Genomic DNA, 16,887 nt, shown 5'->3' on the forward strand with positions numbered 1-16,887 from the left:
GAAGTGTTTCTTCAAACTTTTCTTTTTGAACAAGGATGACTATAATGATAGTAACAATCACACTTGAGGTTCACATGAGGAAGATATGTCTGTCTAATAGGTCAAATCTTAGTTCTCTTAAATACACAGTCACTGGGTAAATTTTTTGTTGTAACCTGTTAGTGAGAGCCTCCAGATTATTCAAATTGTGCTTGTTAAGGCTGGCCTTGTAGTGCTAGGTCCCTAGCTGACCAAATGCTATTGCTAATGGAAACTGTTGTCTTTAAAGAAATTGCATCTCTTGGCCTTTTAGTGAAGAAAGTAACAGACTTCAAAGATTAAACAAAAAATGTAGCTGTCACAATGGGTGAGGTTGTGTTGCTTAATATTACAGTGTTCCACAGCTGGAGAAAAATGACTGTCGTGGATTGCTGAAAGAAGAAAAAACAACCTTCTACTACCTCTTCTGACTGATAAGTAATTTTATAAAAATCTCACGCAGGCAGAGAAGTTGTTTGGTTCTAAAAGCTGAAAGAAAATAAGGTGGAGGTGAACAAACTAGCTTATGTTTTCTGGAATTCTGAGGAAACATTTGTGTCTTAAACATTAAATTTTAAGCACCATTTGTCAAAATCTCTTTGTGCAGCTCTCCATTACTTACTTGATAAATCTATTTCTGATGTTGTTATGCCTGACAAGAGCAAAGGTACCACTGCGCAATTCAGATTTCTGTTCCAGCTGGTGACAATGTGACAGTAACCACAGCAGACTTCCCAAAACTTTACTAACACTGTGCAATTACAAAAATGTTGGTCTTTTTTCACAAGCCACTGTACTTCCAGGAGCAGTTAAAAGTTTAACCTCAGCCACATTATGTGAGGCTGGTGCTAGCTCAGGAATTAAGTCTCCTTATGTCCACGCCTCCCTCCTTTTACGCTCTACACTGTGTGCTATCTGGCGACTCTATTTGTTCCCTTGACTCACGCTCTTATTGTCAGCAGGTTCTAGGTCTTTTTCCTAGAACATCCTTATTTATATAGTCACTGCTTCATATTTGTCTTCATATATGTCACTGCTTTCCTTCATGTCAATACAAACCCTTGGCTCTAATTTCATGCCACATGTTAGAGCTCTCTCATGTCTCTGTGTTTGTACCAGTTGAAGTTGTGCCATGTACTTGTGCTTTAATACACATGCTGTTACAGGGCAGAACTTTTATTGGCCTATCTTATATTAAGGAGCTATTTCTAGTCATGGTCTACATGGGCAGACTTACAGAGAATTTGAAAAAGCATTTGACAGGGTGAATTGAAAATATTTCATGCTATTTTATGCAGCATGTTGGAGTATAGACTAAAAGAAAAGAAAAAAGGTTATTTTAAAATGTTTTACTTTCTAGATATCTTCACACATTTACATTGAGGAACAGTCTAAAATATTAACTGTCTCTCTGTAAAAACTTCATTTTGAATTTGAAAACTATTAAAAACTATCCCTGTTTTCCCTTCCTTTTTTCCTGCTCACTCCTCTTTGTACATACACATGTTCCAAAAGCATACACATATATCAAAATGATAAATGGAAAAATAAGCACAAATAATTTTTTCTTAACAGTTGCCTTCCTCCCTCTCTCCCCCCGCCCCTCCCCCCCATTTGGCAGAATGATGTCCATTTGAAAGGATCTTTATTAAGATAGGGAGATAGGGACAGGCAGAAATTTTATTAATGCCACTTTTGCTCATGAAAACCTTTAAGGAAATATTTTTATGGTCTAGAGATCTTTGCAAAAGCTTGCTTTTGCAAATTCTGTAGAATCCAGTAGCAGCTATTTGACAGTATTTTCTGAAAATTGAATAGTTGAAGGGATAAAGTTGGGTTGTGGTATCTTTGGGTTTATACTATTACTTTTGTTGGAGATTAATATATAAAATTCAGTTACCTTCAGTAGGCCTCATAATCATTTTCAATTCCTCAACTATTGTTATATTGACTATTTTGGCACAAAATAAATAGTCAATATAGTAGTTAGCTACTATCCAATATCTCATCTAAATATTACCTGATCTTATTAAATAATAATATAAAAAAAAAAGCAAAACAGATATTCAAAACTTTAAAACCTGTTTTCTTAGGAAATAAAATGTTGGTTCTGTGGGAAACTCTATTATTTCGAATGTATTTGTTCAAATTTCAAAGGGAGAACTGAATATTTTATATTTCTTGAAAAAACAAAAATTACTCAGGTTTGAAGAAAGGGCTATGAAAGTATCTAGATTAGTGAATACCAAATATCTCCTTTTTTAAACAAACAAACAAACAAACAAACAAAACAGTGGATTTGCTCATTGTATATGTATTTACTGTTATGTTTTAGCAAGATATCCATAATATTAAATGTATGTTAATGGAGTGTCCTAAAAGAGGCTTGTTAAATTAAAACTCTGTACCCAGTTCTCCAGTGCACTTTTTCAGGATAAATTTTTATAAAAACAGCATGGGCTGGTTTAGGACTAGATCTCAGTCATCAGTGACAGAAAAAAGGCCTTTCACAGATGAATGGCATCTGGGAAAATTCTGTTGCTTGTAGAGGAGGGGTGAGCAGCTGGCCTCAGCCCTGAAGATCAGGAAGGAATTTATCACATACACATGGACTCATAAGATGGTATTCAAAATTACATGTTCATCCTAAAGTAAAAGAGAGATGTTTCAGTAGTGTGCTAAAGAAATACTCCAGCTTTCCCTACTGTAGACTATGTGTAAATCACCACTTTATTATTTCAGTGTGTCTTTTGAAATTTCTCTGTTCAGAGTATCTTGCAGTTGGAAATTCACATGTGCCTGCAACCCTCCAGAGGAGAAAGCGATTTAAAGGCTCTTCTTAGATTATGATGGGAAGTGGAGAACCAGACTTCAGGCACAAACTGGAGAGGACTTTGGTGCCAGTGTGACATCCTTTGAGATAGTAGCAGCTCAAAAGACCGTTGAAATGAGCAGAGCCAGAGTTTGACTAGACACTGAGAAAGAGTAGCTCAGGTCAGTTAATCTACCGTATTACAAATGGGGATCTATATGGTGTGATACTGTTTCTCTGCCTGCTCTCAAATTGTGCAACTGAAGGGATAAAGTCTTTGAATATGTCCTTGCCTGAATAGTAGCTGTTCTGATTTGCTCAGTGCTCCTGATGTAGGACTCAAGACACTATCCCAGAAAAAAAAAACATGGACACAGTGAGAGAAATATTTATGTAGCAGCTTGTAGAGCTCACAAGAGTGGTATTTTGGGAGGAATAGGAAATGTATGGAGGGAGAAACCAAGCTGTTCAAGGGTATGAACCAGTTTCTGTCCAAGCAGCACCTAAATAGATTTGGACTCTTCAACCTGTTAGTGCCATGACAGACATTGATAAAATCATGAGTCTGATCTCCAAAACCAGCATGTGACTTCAGATTTATTATTCTTAGTTGCCATCTAGACACCCCAAAACCTGAGGAAGTTTCCTGTGCTTTATATACAACTTTTGTGACATTTCTGAGCCACAGCTGAAGGTGATTACTTTGCAGACACTTAGAAAATCATGCTGGGAGGGGATGCATGAAATAGAAATATTCAAAACTACATGGGCAACGGAGCCCATACTGGTTGGAATAACCAGTATACTCAAATGGATGAACTGAAATCACAGGCAATACGTTCACTACCACCTTTCCATTCCAAAGAGAATTTCAGTGTCAAAGTGGTGGTATTTCAGTACGTCACTGATATAGCAAAAATAAGGAAAGAGAACTGTAACTGTTGAAAAAGACATTTCTTGTAAGTTAAAAAAACAACAACAACAACAACAGCAACAACAAACACATCTCACACTTTTTTGGAAATGATCCCCTCCATCTTTTTTCCCCCTTTCATCATACTCACACATACTTGTAATCTCCTTCCCCCAAATCCTAAAGGGCAAAGCCCTCAATGGGTGGTTAAGAAATTAAAAAGTCAGTCCAGCTACACAAGAGAGGATATTAACTGATGTCAAAGTTCTTGTTTGGCATCCCTGCAAGGGTACAGGGTTGATGTATTTCTGGAAGATGCCTCTGTGTTTTTCCTTTAACCTGACTTCTGAGAACTCTCCTCTCTGACTTCTGAGAACTCTTGTGTAATTGCTCATTTCACAAATCTCTAGCTGTACCAGAAAAAAATGTTGCCCTGAGGTCAAGATTCAGTTGTGTTGTGTCATCATTGAAGCCTGTTCTCATTTTTGGTTCTGGCAGGCTGGCTACCTGGCTACACTGAAGGTGATCAGTATGACCTCCAGTCCAGTTGTGAAGACGTAGACAGAACATTCACAAGGTGAACTGGATCATTTGAATGCAAATCTGAATATAATAAATACATGTTTGTGGCTTCTTACACTGATCTTGGAAATGTAATAGAAATTTCCGCTGAAAATTTCAGCTGATTCATAATGGTTATTGCTGTGGCTAACCAGGTTTGGACTGGGTCTGCTCACTGAATTTGTTGATCCCTTGAGCAAGAAGCCTTGCAGTAGAACCAAGCAGAAAGCAGAACAATTCTAATGGAATTTCCACTTAGAAAATTTCATCTGAGCAACAGTCCCGCTTGCCATTTCCTTCCATCATATTTGATGGCACCCAGCACTTTGTACAGTCTGATCAGGTAACCATGGATTTCCTCATGGCTTTTTAGTGGCGTCCCCCAGGGCTCGGTGCTGGGGCCGGTCCTCTTTAATATCTTCATCGATGATCTGGACGAGAGCATCGAGTGCACCCTCAGTAAGTTTGCAGATGACACCAAGTTAGGTGCGTGTGTCGATCTGCTTGAGGGTAGGAAAGCTCTGCAGGAGGATCTGGATAGGCTGCACCGATGGGCTGAGGTCAACTGTATGAAGTTCAAGAAGGCCAAGTGCCTGGTCCTGCACCTGGGGCGCAATAACCCCAAGCAGAGCTACAGGCTGGGAGAGGAGTGGTTGGAGAGCTGCCAGGCAGAGAAGGACCTGGGAGTGATGGTGGATAGTCGGCTGAATATGAGCCAGCAGTGTGCTCAGGTGGCCAAGAAGGCCAACGGCATCCTGGCTTGTATCAGGAACAGTGTGACCAGCAGGGCTAGGGAGGTGATCGTCCCCCTGTACTCAGCTCTGGTGAGGCCGCACCTCGAGTACTGTGTTCAGTTTTGGGCCCCTCGCTACAAGAAGGACATCGAGGTGCTTGAGCGGGTGCAGAGAAGGGCGATGAAGCTGGTGAGGGGCCTGGAAAACAAGTCCTATGAGGAGCGGCTGAGGGAGCTGGGCTTGTTCAGCCTGGAGAAAAGGAGGCTCAGGGGCGACCTTATCGCTCTCTATAGGTACCTCAAGGGAGGCTGTAGTGAGGTGGGTGTTGGCCTGTTCTCCCACGTGCCTGGTGACAGGACGAGGGGGAATGGGCTTAAGTTGAGCCAGGGGAGTTTTAGGTTAGATGTTAGGAAGAACTTCTTTACAGAAAGGGTTGTGAGGCATTGGAACAGGCTGCCCAGGGAAGTGGTGGAGTCACCATCCCTGGAAGTCTTCAAAAGACGTTTAGATGTAGAGCTTAGGGATATGGTTTAGTGGGGACTGCTAGCGTTAGGTCAGAGGTTGGACTCGATGATCTTGAGGTCTCTTCCAACCTAGAAATTCTGTGAAAGAAAGCACCAGCCAAAGTTTTACTCCAGAAGTAGCCATGCAGCTCAGAGGGTAAAATTAATCCCTTAACTGATGATCTAAATGAAGTTATTCTTTTGATACTGTTGTTATTGGTCCTGTGTTGGTGACACAGACGTTTGCTGTGAATAAAGCGACTCAACTCCTTCCATACTCAAAATCAGAATCAGAGCTCTGCATGCTCCCTGAAGTGCTAGAGTTCTGATGTGTCTCAAAGAACCCCAGGGAATAGGAAGGGAGAACTCCTGAATAATTCAGCAGTGAGGAAATCTTCCTCTTATCATAAAATTTTCTTTACTTAGCACTCTAGAACACGTTCTGTCTTATGTTAAGAGTTAGAGGCAGGTTCATGTTTATTTTTTAAATCAACTTTTAAATAGAACGTAATTTATGTTTCCAGTATGGGGATACAGAAAGTGTGTTGCTTATGAGACATGTTTGTTCTAAGTCCCACCCTTGAGATGTTAGTCACATAGATTAATTCACAGGGACTTTTCTCCTCTGAGAGTAATGGACCATATCACAGTGGAATGCAAGCAGCTAGAGTTACATTTGATTTTTATCAAGTATATTTGAATGATCTTTCTTACCTTGGCAACAGCATCAGTGCTCCCTGTCAGTCCTTCCAAAAGCAGTTTCTCCTGTTGTAGTTTCACGGCTCTTTTAATTGCAAATTAGGCTAATCCAGATTCTTACCCAGCTTTCATTTAGGAAAAAACTCCCACAGAAATATCTTTGGGAACTTGTGTAAGTGAGGGTTCAGTAAAAATGTAAACCAAAAGATTTGGTCTGGTTAAAGAGCTATAGGCAACTGAAATTTTTGTAGGAAGGTGTCTGCTCTCTTTGGGTGTTCAGTTGAGTGTACCCTGCACACTGAGCACCATCACATGGGCATTTCTTTGGAGGACTCGTAAGGAGAAGCTGAGATGTGGCCACTGTGTGTTAGTCACTAGCATGTTCACATGCGATCTGTATTGAAATAATTTTGATACTTGCAGTACTTTTGTCCTGCACATGTATGTGCCAAAAAACATGCTCACAGTAACTCAGAAACTGCATGGTGCTGTGGTTGGTAAAGGTTTATACACATTATTTGGCTGCAGCTTTGCTAATCATACTTGTAAGCCATGTTAATCTTCCTAGAACATACCTCAGTAGAAAGAATCAAGAAATATTTTAGACATATTTGTGAAATATATAGTGCAGCTGCTTTTATCTATTTATAAAGACAGATGCTTTGGTTAGAGCTCAGGTTATTTTTAGTTAAAAGGTGACCATAAAATCGCAGAAAAAGTTAAATAACCTCAAGACACTAAATGCAAAGTCTTGGAACTTTCTGGGCCTTCAACTAAGTCCTTTCTGTTCCCTGGAAAAAAACAGTAATTCCCCATATCCTTTGTCACAGAGCTCCTATTTTGGTTTTGGCAGAATAGGAGAAGATAAAACAGTGACAATGTCCTGAGACTTGGTTTGGAGTATAGGCAGCTCATTTAGGGCAGGAAGGAGAGGAGTGTTACGAGGTAGGTTGATTTATAAACTGCTGGTATTTGGAGTTACCTGTAGGATTGGGATGTGTTATCCTATAAATCACAGAGAGATGGATGACTAGATAGAGGACAGAGGAAGCTGCAAGAGAGACTCAATTATTAAGAATCTCTACAATTTATTGTGTTGTGATCACAGCTAACCCAATGGACATCACCTTCACATGGTAGCACAGGTCATGTAATATATAACTGGAAGGTTCCTGCAAATCTGCAAGGGACTGTTGCTGACCTTATTCCGATTTGATTTACAAATGTTTTCTCAAGAAAAGGAAGAAAAGGCCTTTTTTTTTTTTTTCTGTTGCAAAATATTTTAGGAAAACATGTGGGGCAAATACTATTTTCTTTATTGTTTTATAACATTACTTTCTTCTCTCTCTCTCTCTCTTTTTTTTTTTTTTTTAATCAATATGATGCTTGTGATTGTTGTGAAGAAAGGGTCTTATTCTGGAAAAGCTCAGATCAATATGCTTCACTCTCCTTTTAAAATTTAATTTCAAATAGGCTGCTGCTTCTTCAGGGTTAGCATTTTCTTCCACAACTTTTCTGTCTACAGGTCTTTGAAACAAGTGGGAATTTGTCTCTCACAACTTTTGACTTAATATTGATGTTGTGACTTGGAATGAGAACTCCAGGAGAGAGCAAGACAAGGTGTCTGGCCATTTTTGGCTGGGCAGCCTTTTTGGCCTGTGAGTCTCAGCTCTCCTGAGCCATGTGGACTTGGGCTTGATGCTAGCTTGTCGGAAAACTGTGACCTTCCTGCACCTTCTCATCCCCTCAAAGAAAGCTCGGGAGGAGTAACAGGTGGGGAACGAGAGTAGGAAATTTTTGAAGGGCACAAACATGTGTCCTCGATTCCACTGCCTTTTGGTGAAAAGTATGTCCAACTGCTGTTTCTAAGCTCATAATACTTTTTCCAGGAAATAATGGCCTTACAGGAAATCTTTTTATTTTTATTATTATTATTATTATTATTTTTATGCCTGCCTGTATATCTTTGTGGTGGAAAACTTTGTTTAGTGGTCAGTTGACAAACTGAAATGTTTCACAGAATCAGGTATCGGCTCCATTGACATTTTCATTCCAGATCTACTATATTCCATTCAATTTTGTGGAAGTCAAAAAGATAATGATTTTATCCAAACAGTCCAGTTAGGCTTTGTGAAAATCATTCACATGAAATATTTACAGGGGACTTTGTTTCATGAAATATTTGTAAGTTTGTAAGTTATTTGTAAGTTTTAAACCACTTTAAAAGTGGTTTAAAAGTTTTTGTTTTATTTTTCCTTGATTCAAAATTCAAAATCTAAATACTGGTAACCTGGCATTTATTGCATGGTGGAAAATTCATCTTTTAATTTGCTATATTTGTAATGAGGAAATTTCCTGGCTTTTTTTTTTTTTTTTTTTTTTTGAATAATGGTGCTCCCTCCAGCTAAGTGACAACATTCCACCCTTCGTTTTCAGACTGTAAGGAATATTAATTGAATGTGATACCCTTCTTGACCTCCTGATCTAAGATTATGCGTACTTAAACAGCAGTGTTGTTTTGCCCTGGACTTGAATACATAATAGATAAAAAAAATAGATAAAATAAGTCATTCTACATGGTGATACATAAATATTTGTATTCTATAAGTGTTAATAATACTGAAATACTAAAATGCAGAGCTGTGTAATTACATGCACTTATCCTGCACCATTAAATACTTGATTTCTACTCAGTCTGAAACCTGCTAAGTCTCTGAAGAATCCATGAATATCCAGAGCACGAGCTAGGAATGGAAATATAATACTGCTGAAAAGGAGAGATTACCAGCATTACAACATCCTGTACAGTTTTTGTTTCTCACTAGAAGATTCTGAAATGAAGAACTGTTTTAGCTTTCTTTTTGTTGTTGTTGTTGTTGTTATTGTTTTTGTATGTGTATTGCCCTCTTGCTCCTAAGATCTGTGGAGAAGGTAAGATATACAGTATGTTGCAGAAATCATCCCAGTAAAACAGAGATGATACTCTAAAAAGCCTCCTTAGCACAGTTCTTCCAGTTACATATCTGGATTGTGCATATAAATTGGAGGGCAGCTTAAAAATTTTTAAATTAAAAATTTAACCATGTATGGTTAGTCAGCCTAGCACTGGTTCATTATTTCAGTACTTACTTTGTCCCTGCTGGCATGGATAGTCTGACAACATATTTTGGTGGTCTGTCATACTGACTGTTTTTCATGTTTGCTCAGCTGGCTAGGTATTTATTGATTTGTATGGGGTTTGTCACAACAGCAGGGAAAAATATTTTGAGCTGTGTTTTGGACAATGTCTGCCTGAAAAGCTGCAAAAATTGGCAAGGGAAATTAAAAGACCTGAAATGACTTTTAAATCTGTTATCCAGATATATCCTAAATTGAAGGAATATCTTTTTATTTAGACTTGTGCAGTAATGAGAGCAGCTGTAATTCTTTTGTGTCCGTAAGTAGGACTCACTGCCAATAAAGGTATTCAGTCCCTGACTTAACTGTATGTTGCTTAGGTTGAACTCAGAAGGAAGAACATAAAGGAAAAATGAGACTAAAGATGTGTCTATCAGTAAAGTCTTCAAGACTCTCGTTTACATGTTTGTTAAGAATGGGACTGCTAATGATAATGGGCATAGAGAGAAGAATCAAGGCAAGGAGGTGAGGGGGGTGGGGGGAAGAATATAAGGATTATTAAGAAGAACCAGGCTTGAGAAAAGGTGAATTTGTTGTCTTATGAAAGAGACAATCTTTTCACTGGATGAAGATTATATATATAAATATATGGTTTTGAAGACTGGGGTGGAGAAACTGAGGATCATCTAGATTTATCTCTTTTAATTAATGTTATGTGTTTGTAAGCATAGAGATTTCTTTCTTATAGTAGACATACCATAGTACTTAGAAAATGATCAAGAAAGTATTCCCCGCATACAGAAAACACCGGCTTTCCAAACTCCTCAAGATTCACTTGACAGGGAGAGAGAATCAACTGGTGCTGTAATGACTTCCTGAATCTTAAAAAAAAAAAAAAGTGGAAGGGCATAGTGAATAAAGGAAGAAATGTTCATAAATCCAAGGTGTCCTTGAGGAAAACAAGGCTTCTAAGGCTTAGAAGATAAAGCAGCAAGCTCTGAGACTCATGGGGGCAGAAATAATGGCAAACAGGAAAAGAATTAAAAGGCTTCAATCATTAGTAGTTTCAAAGGAACTGTTTCCTTTGTTTTCCGTGACTTAAATGGACACTGATGTGGATAGTGGAGAACTAGGCTTAACCTTGATGCAGAGTCTGAAAAGAAGTTTGAAAAAAAAATATCTGGGGCTGTTGACCCAAATGATAACCTTGCTCTGAGCATGAAGCTGCACAGAACTGATGTCAGCCCAGAGACCAGTGCTAAATATGCCCTTTATAGTCCTCACAATCTTCTGCTGACACCAGAAAAAAACACCTGCCACCCCTCAGTTTGAAAGTGATAGCGGAAAGGAGAGAACATCTGGGCTTCCAGAGGACTGAAGTGCTTGATCAGTCCCGGTCCGTTTTTCTTTATTACCCATGCTGTAAGGGTGACTGTCAAACTGTAGTCATCTGAACATTTGACATCTCATCTTAGAATCTGCAGTCTAGTCTCCTGCTCTCTAAAAAGTGATGCATTCCCACCAGCATCCCTCCACAAGGTGGGTTGAAGGGCTGTCTGGAGCTGTCCATCTCCATTTACTGCTGAGAAAGCACAGAAAACTGATGTAGGCAATGCCAAACCTGGAACCGGCCACCTGGAACATGCTGGGCTGCCATTTGATTCACTTTATTTTCTTGGAGGTGGAGGATGTGCAAAGCCTGTTGAAAAATACACACATTCCAGAGGTTAGCTAACATTTGAGTGTCCTTTAATTATTTATTGTTGTTGTTATTATTTCTGAATATATGTACCTTGTTATGCTACAAACAGAGAGAGGTATCCGTAATTCTCAACCAGCGAGGTGGAGTAGGCACAGGATTTTCAGAGTTTATACGATATTAAAATGGCCCATTGGAAGGCTATGTTTTGGATAGCTAGTCGTTTCCATCCTAATTGGGAAAGAGCTTCCCAGTATCTCTGATTGCTCTGGTCCAAAGCTACTCCTTCAGACCAGAACTGAGATGGATGGTGATCCAACGTCGGATGCATCTGTGTGAGTGGAAAAAGTAGGTGAGGGTGATTTGGGTATAGTGATCCCTGAATGCTAATGAAAAGAAAAACATATTTGGCATCATTACAAGTCAGGGACTCTGAGGATTTCAATATTGTGTCCTTTTTTATGACAATAATAAATTTGTCAGTTAGGTAGGGAAACATTGTGAAAAATGAATATCTTTTACTGCATTCAGAGCTGTTGCTCTAAATCCAGCGAGATAATGGCCAATAAAACTTTGAGCTGGGAAGTAGAGTTCTGCATTGCTAAAGCCTTCATTATGTGTGGCTTTAGAGAATGTACACATGTGCCAGAGTGTCTCATTGTTCTTTTGCTCTTTTATTATTTTGTCAGCATGAAGTGGCTCTGATTCCAACTATGAAATGCAAGTTTACCTCCTATTGATCCTGCTGTCTGTGTATAGGTCCTTAGCAGCTTTGCAGAATGCTGTTAAGAGCAGTTAGCTTTTATTTGCAGCTGAACCATACTGTAGTTTGTTCCCTACTGAAATACATAGCATCTCAGTACACATGCGCTTGCTTAAATCTTTCTTTTTGTTTTGTAGAGGGTTGTAACTGAGATCCCCCAATGGCAGTTTCTGTTGTGGGCCCATAGGATAGCCATCTGTAGTTTGACCTGACAAGATTGCTCTTGTTTTTCAGTGTAGAGCAGATTCCTCATCGGTTGTTAGGCTGTGAAACTCACCACTAGGTTACCTGCTCCAGCTTCCTGAATTTGGTTTCCTTTAAAAGTTTGACAAATCCAGTAACTTCTTGTCTGATGAAAGTGTGTATGTGGTCAGGCCTGAGTAAAACTAGCTCTTCTATAATTGAGATCAGTTTTCAGCACTCAGAGAAAGTACTCCATCTCATGAGAAGCAAGCATCTGGGTCTGTAGGTACCTCATATCACCAATCCACTTGTTGGTTCTTTCAGTATTATAAATCCAGTTCACAGTGATGACACTTCCCCTGTGGTGTCTTTATTTTTTTTTTTTCAACTGGTGTACAACTAATATATATATATACATATATATATATAGTAGCACCATTCCTCAGGTCCTCAGAGGGAGGGGGTTACGTACACAACAATGGTTTCACACTGCATTGAAATACTGCAGCTTTTAGGGTGGGATATGCAGGATCTTTTTCTAGTGCAACCAGTGCTATGTCAGGAAAGATGTAGCTCCTCAGGCTGGAGCAGAGCTAATAGGAAAGGGCACATGATTGCATAAAAACCCTTCCCAAACAAACCATGGAGTATTTTAAAACTGAAGAATGGTGTGATACCCATTAAATGAATGAAGAAGTCACTGGTTTAGCATAAACCATACAATGTTCTAGCAAGACTAAGGATCTTATGCAAAACTATGATGATTGTTTGTTAGTGCAGCAGTATTGATACATCCCATCAGAGGGATTCTGTAAAGGAATGTGTCATATGTGGGAAAAAAAATCTTGGTGAAATGATGCTTGTAGAAAACATTGAGCCTTTGCTCAATGAGCTTTTGCATTGAGCTTTTGACTGGTTACAAAGCATATTAAGAATAAGACTTTACAATTTAAAACACTGTACTGGCAGGAGTGTGGCAGGGAAGCTGGGGATGGGTGGACTCTTGCCATTCTCTTCTCCAAAGAACACCTTTCTGGGAGGCCAGCAATATACTAGTTGTGGGTCCCCTCCTTGAGTAAGGAAAGCCCAGTACTGGCAGCGCCTCTGTCAGAGGATCAGAAAAAGGAAATTGTTATTGTCTGCGACCTCTTTCCTGTCTCTATCACCTTGTCTATAGTAGGTAGTCTCAGCACAGCGTTATAACATGCATCTGTCTGGGACAGTGTTACAGGAGTGCTGTACCAAAAGTGTAGGGAGATTTGTGGATCCCCACAGCAAGATACAGCACAGACATGCCACTCAGAAAACTCTTCCTGAGGTCACCTGGACGGATTTTGCTACTGGTCATACACACTGGGAGAAATGCTGTAGTCTTCAGCAATGTAGTGTCTCTTGGAAGCATACAGGCAATGGTGGAGGACCAGACTTTTCTTTTAATCTAAGGAGTCAGAGGCAAATGCAGCCAGAGGATTATAAAGGAGAGAACTGAAATTCAGATTCAGAGGATTATTTTTTTGGTTTGGTTTGGTTTAGAGACAGACATTAAGGTTTTGAAGACAGTGGAGGAATTTATTATATCTGGCAGTCAGATGCACTCAAGTTTACCGTGGTTAATTTTATATAAATAAAATACATACCAAAATCACTTAAAACAGAACAAAGTTTCATCCTTCCTTGTCAGTGCATTTGTAAACAATACAGTATTATAAAATATACTTCTAAATGTGTGTTACTGTTTCCACTGTAAGGATGAGCAAACATTTGCACCCATGGGGAGCAGTGTTCCACTAAATATTTGGCAATTAGCTGCAAACAGCAGAAAGAGATCCAGATGGTTCCCTGATGTCCACGTGCTTTTGATAACCCAGTGCTCTCTTTCTCCTCCGCAGCCAGGGAACCTCCTTCCTTTAACTTCTGCTCCCTCTCCCAGGGCTGGCTGACAAACTACAAACTGCCTTTTCCAAGCATCCCCTTCAACTCATCCTGTCTTTGCCAACATTCTGGTAATTCCTCTCAGGCTAAGAGCTGTCAAACTCCATCTTGTCTCTCCTCACCCCACCATCCCGCTCCCCTGCCATACGCCTTTCTATGGACAAACACAGGAGGTTAAATGCCTTCAGTTGCTTGCTAGCGTGGCTTGCCATGTTGTACAGCCCAACTTGGAATACAGCATCTGTAGACAACTGCCACTGAAACCCTGTCAGATGATTTTGGCAAAGAAGTAAATGGGAAAGCTGGGTTTGAGCATGAGAGTCTTAAAGCTTCTGTGCTGGTCTCCAAATTGTTGTACGTTTCTCAGGTTCTGGGGCCAGAGCACTTGAAAGGGGGTTTTGTGTGAGGTGGGTAGACTTGGGTCTATGTCAATTCACAGGAGGGAGACAAAAGATAGAGAAGGCCTCAGCTGGGGGCATATGTCCTCCACAACTCAGCATGGGTTAATTCTTTCCTGATGTGAGGTGAAATGTTCAGCCCCTCTTTTCTCTTTTTGGAATGCTTTGCCCACTGCTAATTTTCATCTCGGGCATAAAAGACCCCTTTGTGTTCAAATGAAAAACATAAAGCCTCACTCCAGAGGCAATTAAAAAATGAACAGACAAAATATTATAATATACTGAATGATACTCAAATGTTTTTTAACTTTTTCCAGAAAAATATGCCTGCAGGTCTGTGTACCATTGCAGAGATGAGTCTAGAGGGATTTCATCCATCAAACAGAACAATAAAATGACTTTTGGTCTTTATGAAAGTGGTGAAAGAGTGGAAATAAGAAAAGGAAGGAAAAGGAGCAGCATAGAAGGTAAGAAATAGTAGAAAATACACCAGGAATTCCTGCAATATTTTACGCTTAAAATATGCACACTTAGGTTGTGAACTGCTTCACAATTGTTAGAGAACCTTTCTCAAAATGTCCTGAAATGTCAGGGGCCCGAGAAACTAATTTCTTTTTGGACTGGAATCTGGCAATAGAGAAAACCCAATAGAAATGCCTGTAGGAATGTTTTAAAGAAATAGTGGACACATAATGCAAAGCACTGGTGCTACAGATGCCATTCAGGCATCTCCAGGTATGGTTCAAATGTCCAAAGACTGCCTGAGATTGAAAATGGCAATGAGAAATTTTGTGCCAGAGCAGATATCTCACGTACTGTGACAAGGTTGATAGAAATGCAGTCTTCTGCTCAGATCCAATTCAGATCAAACTTGTACTGTCTGATGGTGGTGAGATACAGAATGTGTGGCTGATGTGGGAGACTCTATTCTAGCCCTCCCAGTGTTGAATATCCTAGTTCTATGGCACATAGAACAGGCAATAGAATAGGAAGATAGGGCTGATGTGTCCACATCTGCCCCCTGAAAGTTGTTTATCTGGCCTAGGGGAAGTTTCTGAAAGTTTTGCTTCATGCTTCTCTTATGGCCAAACTGCACTGCAGAAAATCAATTTATTAAAACATGACAGAAGTGGGAGGGTAGGGCGAGGCACTGGGATGGGGTATGTTTCTCTTGAAATAAGGTAATTCAGTTGTGTTATGGTGGGACTCTTCCATGGAAAATTAGTCCTGAACAGGATCTTTAGAGAACATTAAACCATCTTTCCTTTGGAAGGCAAGTGCAACTATATCAACATCATCCCTGACAGATGTGTCTAACCCCTTCTCAAAGGTATCCAGAGATGGAGGCTCTGAGTTGGGGCCTCAAAGATTAAATAAGCATTAACATGCTGGAGCTATGAGCAGCTGCAATTACTAGAATTAAGCCTGTATTCTAAAGAGCTGGAAAAATTAATCATCATTTAAAAATATCGGTGTGTAGGCTAATTAGCCAAGTCGCAAAGCTAATTCAAAAGTAAGCTCTGGGGAAAGGTGAGGCGGTAAATATCCTGGTCGTGCTTTTTTGCAAAATTAAGCTCTCTCCGTCTTTTTTTGATACTGATTTGATTAAACATATGTAAACATCTTAATACCTTTTAGTGTGGGGAAGGAGAGAGGAAAACAGTCAGAATGGAAGGCATTCAGTGGAGAGTTAGAAGTAAGTTACATTTTGTTTTCATTTCACGTGGGGTGGAGTTGAGCAGGTGGTGTGTGTGTGATAAGATGGTACCTAGTGATGTCTCTCCAACTTCTTACCTGCAGTGACTTGGAAGCCACTATGTTCCTGTCTACGGGTTTGCAAAAACTGCTGCTGAAAATCTATATTTATTACTAACTAAAGTTTATCTGGTTTTAATATCTGGCCAACTGTTTTTGTCTCATTTGTGCTTACTGTGGCCTTCTTTTAGCATCTTTTCTGTCCAAAATTGCTGAGGGATGTATGAGAAAAATTATCTGTGAACTGTTGTCTTGGCTTCAGAACTGGGTCATGAGTTAGTGTCTGAGAATTTGGTCCTTAAAACAAAGCTGTCAGCAGGAATCATTGAAATTGCTCAGAAATACACTGTTTAAAAATTCTGTTTGTTTTTACCTGGACAGCTTCTTATCCAGCTCTGTGGGGATTTGATTCAAAGTCCAGTACAGCCAAAATAGACCACTGTTCTTCCTTCAGTAAGGCTGGGATTTGGACATGAGTTACGCTTGTGTTATAGTACAGGGTTAGTTCTCTCATCTCTCTCTGAAATTTTTGCTTTAGAGCCAATGTAGTTAAGGCTACACAGTTTTGAGCTGAGTGCATCCTTTACAGATATAAATCCCTTTTCTAAAATGGGAAAAAGAGAACTATATTGTGACTGACAGCTCAATCTGAGCTTTGCATCTAAGCAAAACTCCAGTCCGCGTGCAAGGCAGGAAGTGAATGGCAGAGCTTCAGAAATAGAACAGAAACCCACATTCTGCTTGCAAATGCACAGTTCATGGCTCCCGCAGGGGCTGTAGCTCAGCCCCCTGCAGCAGAG

At 39.7% G+C, this 16,887-nt stretch overlaps 2 protein-coding genes across 2 annotated transcripts in view; one reads left to right on the forward strand and one right to left on the reverse strand.

Moving 5' to 3' along the window:
- Positions 1–16,887, reverse strand: part of LOC311431063 (uncharacterized protein) — a 304,216-nt gene that overhangs the window by 26,504 nt on the left and 260,825 nt on the right. The gene's annotated exons all lie outside the window — the stretch shown is intronic.
- The window catches only part of F13A1 (coagulation factor XIII A chain), a 93,521-nt gene continuing 79,468 nt past the window's right edge, over positions 2,835–16,887 (forward strand). The window contains exons 1-3 of the mRNA XM_084508241.1: positions 2,835–3,012; positions 4,242–4,320; positions 14,650–14,799. The gene's annotated coding sequence lies outside the window, so the exon portion shown is untranslated. The remainder of the gene's footprint in view (positions 3,013–4,241; positions 4,321–14,649; positions 14,800–16,887) is intronic.

Source organism: Aythya ferina, assembly GCF_964211825.1.
Source record: "Aythya ferina genome assembly, chromosome: 2".
Classification (NCBI taxonomy): domain Eukaryota; kingdom Metazoa; phylum Chordata; class Aves; order Anseriformes; family Anatidae; genus Aythya; species Aythya ferina.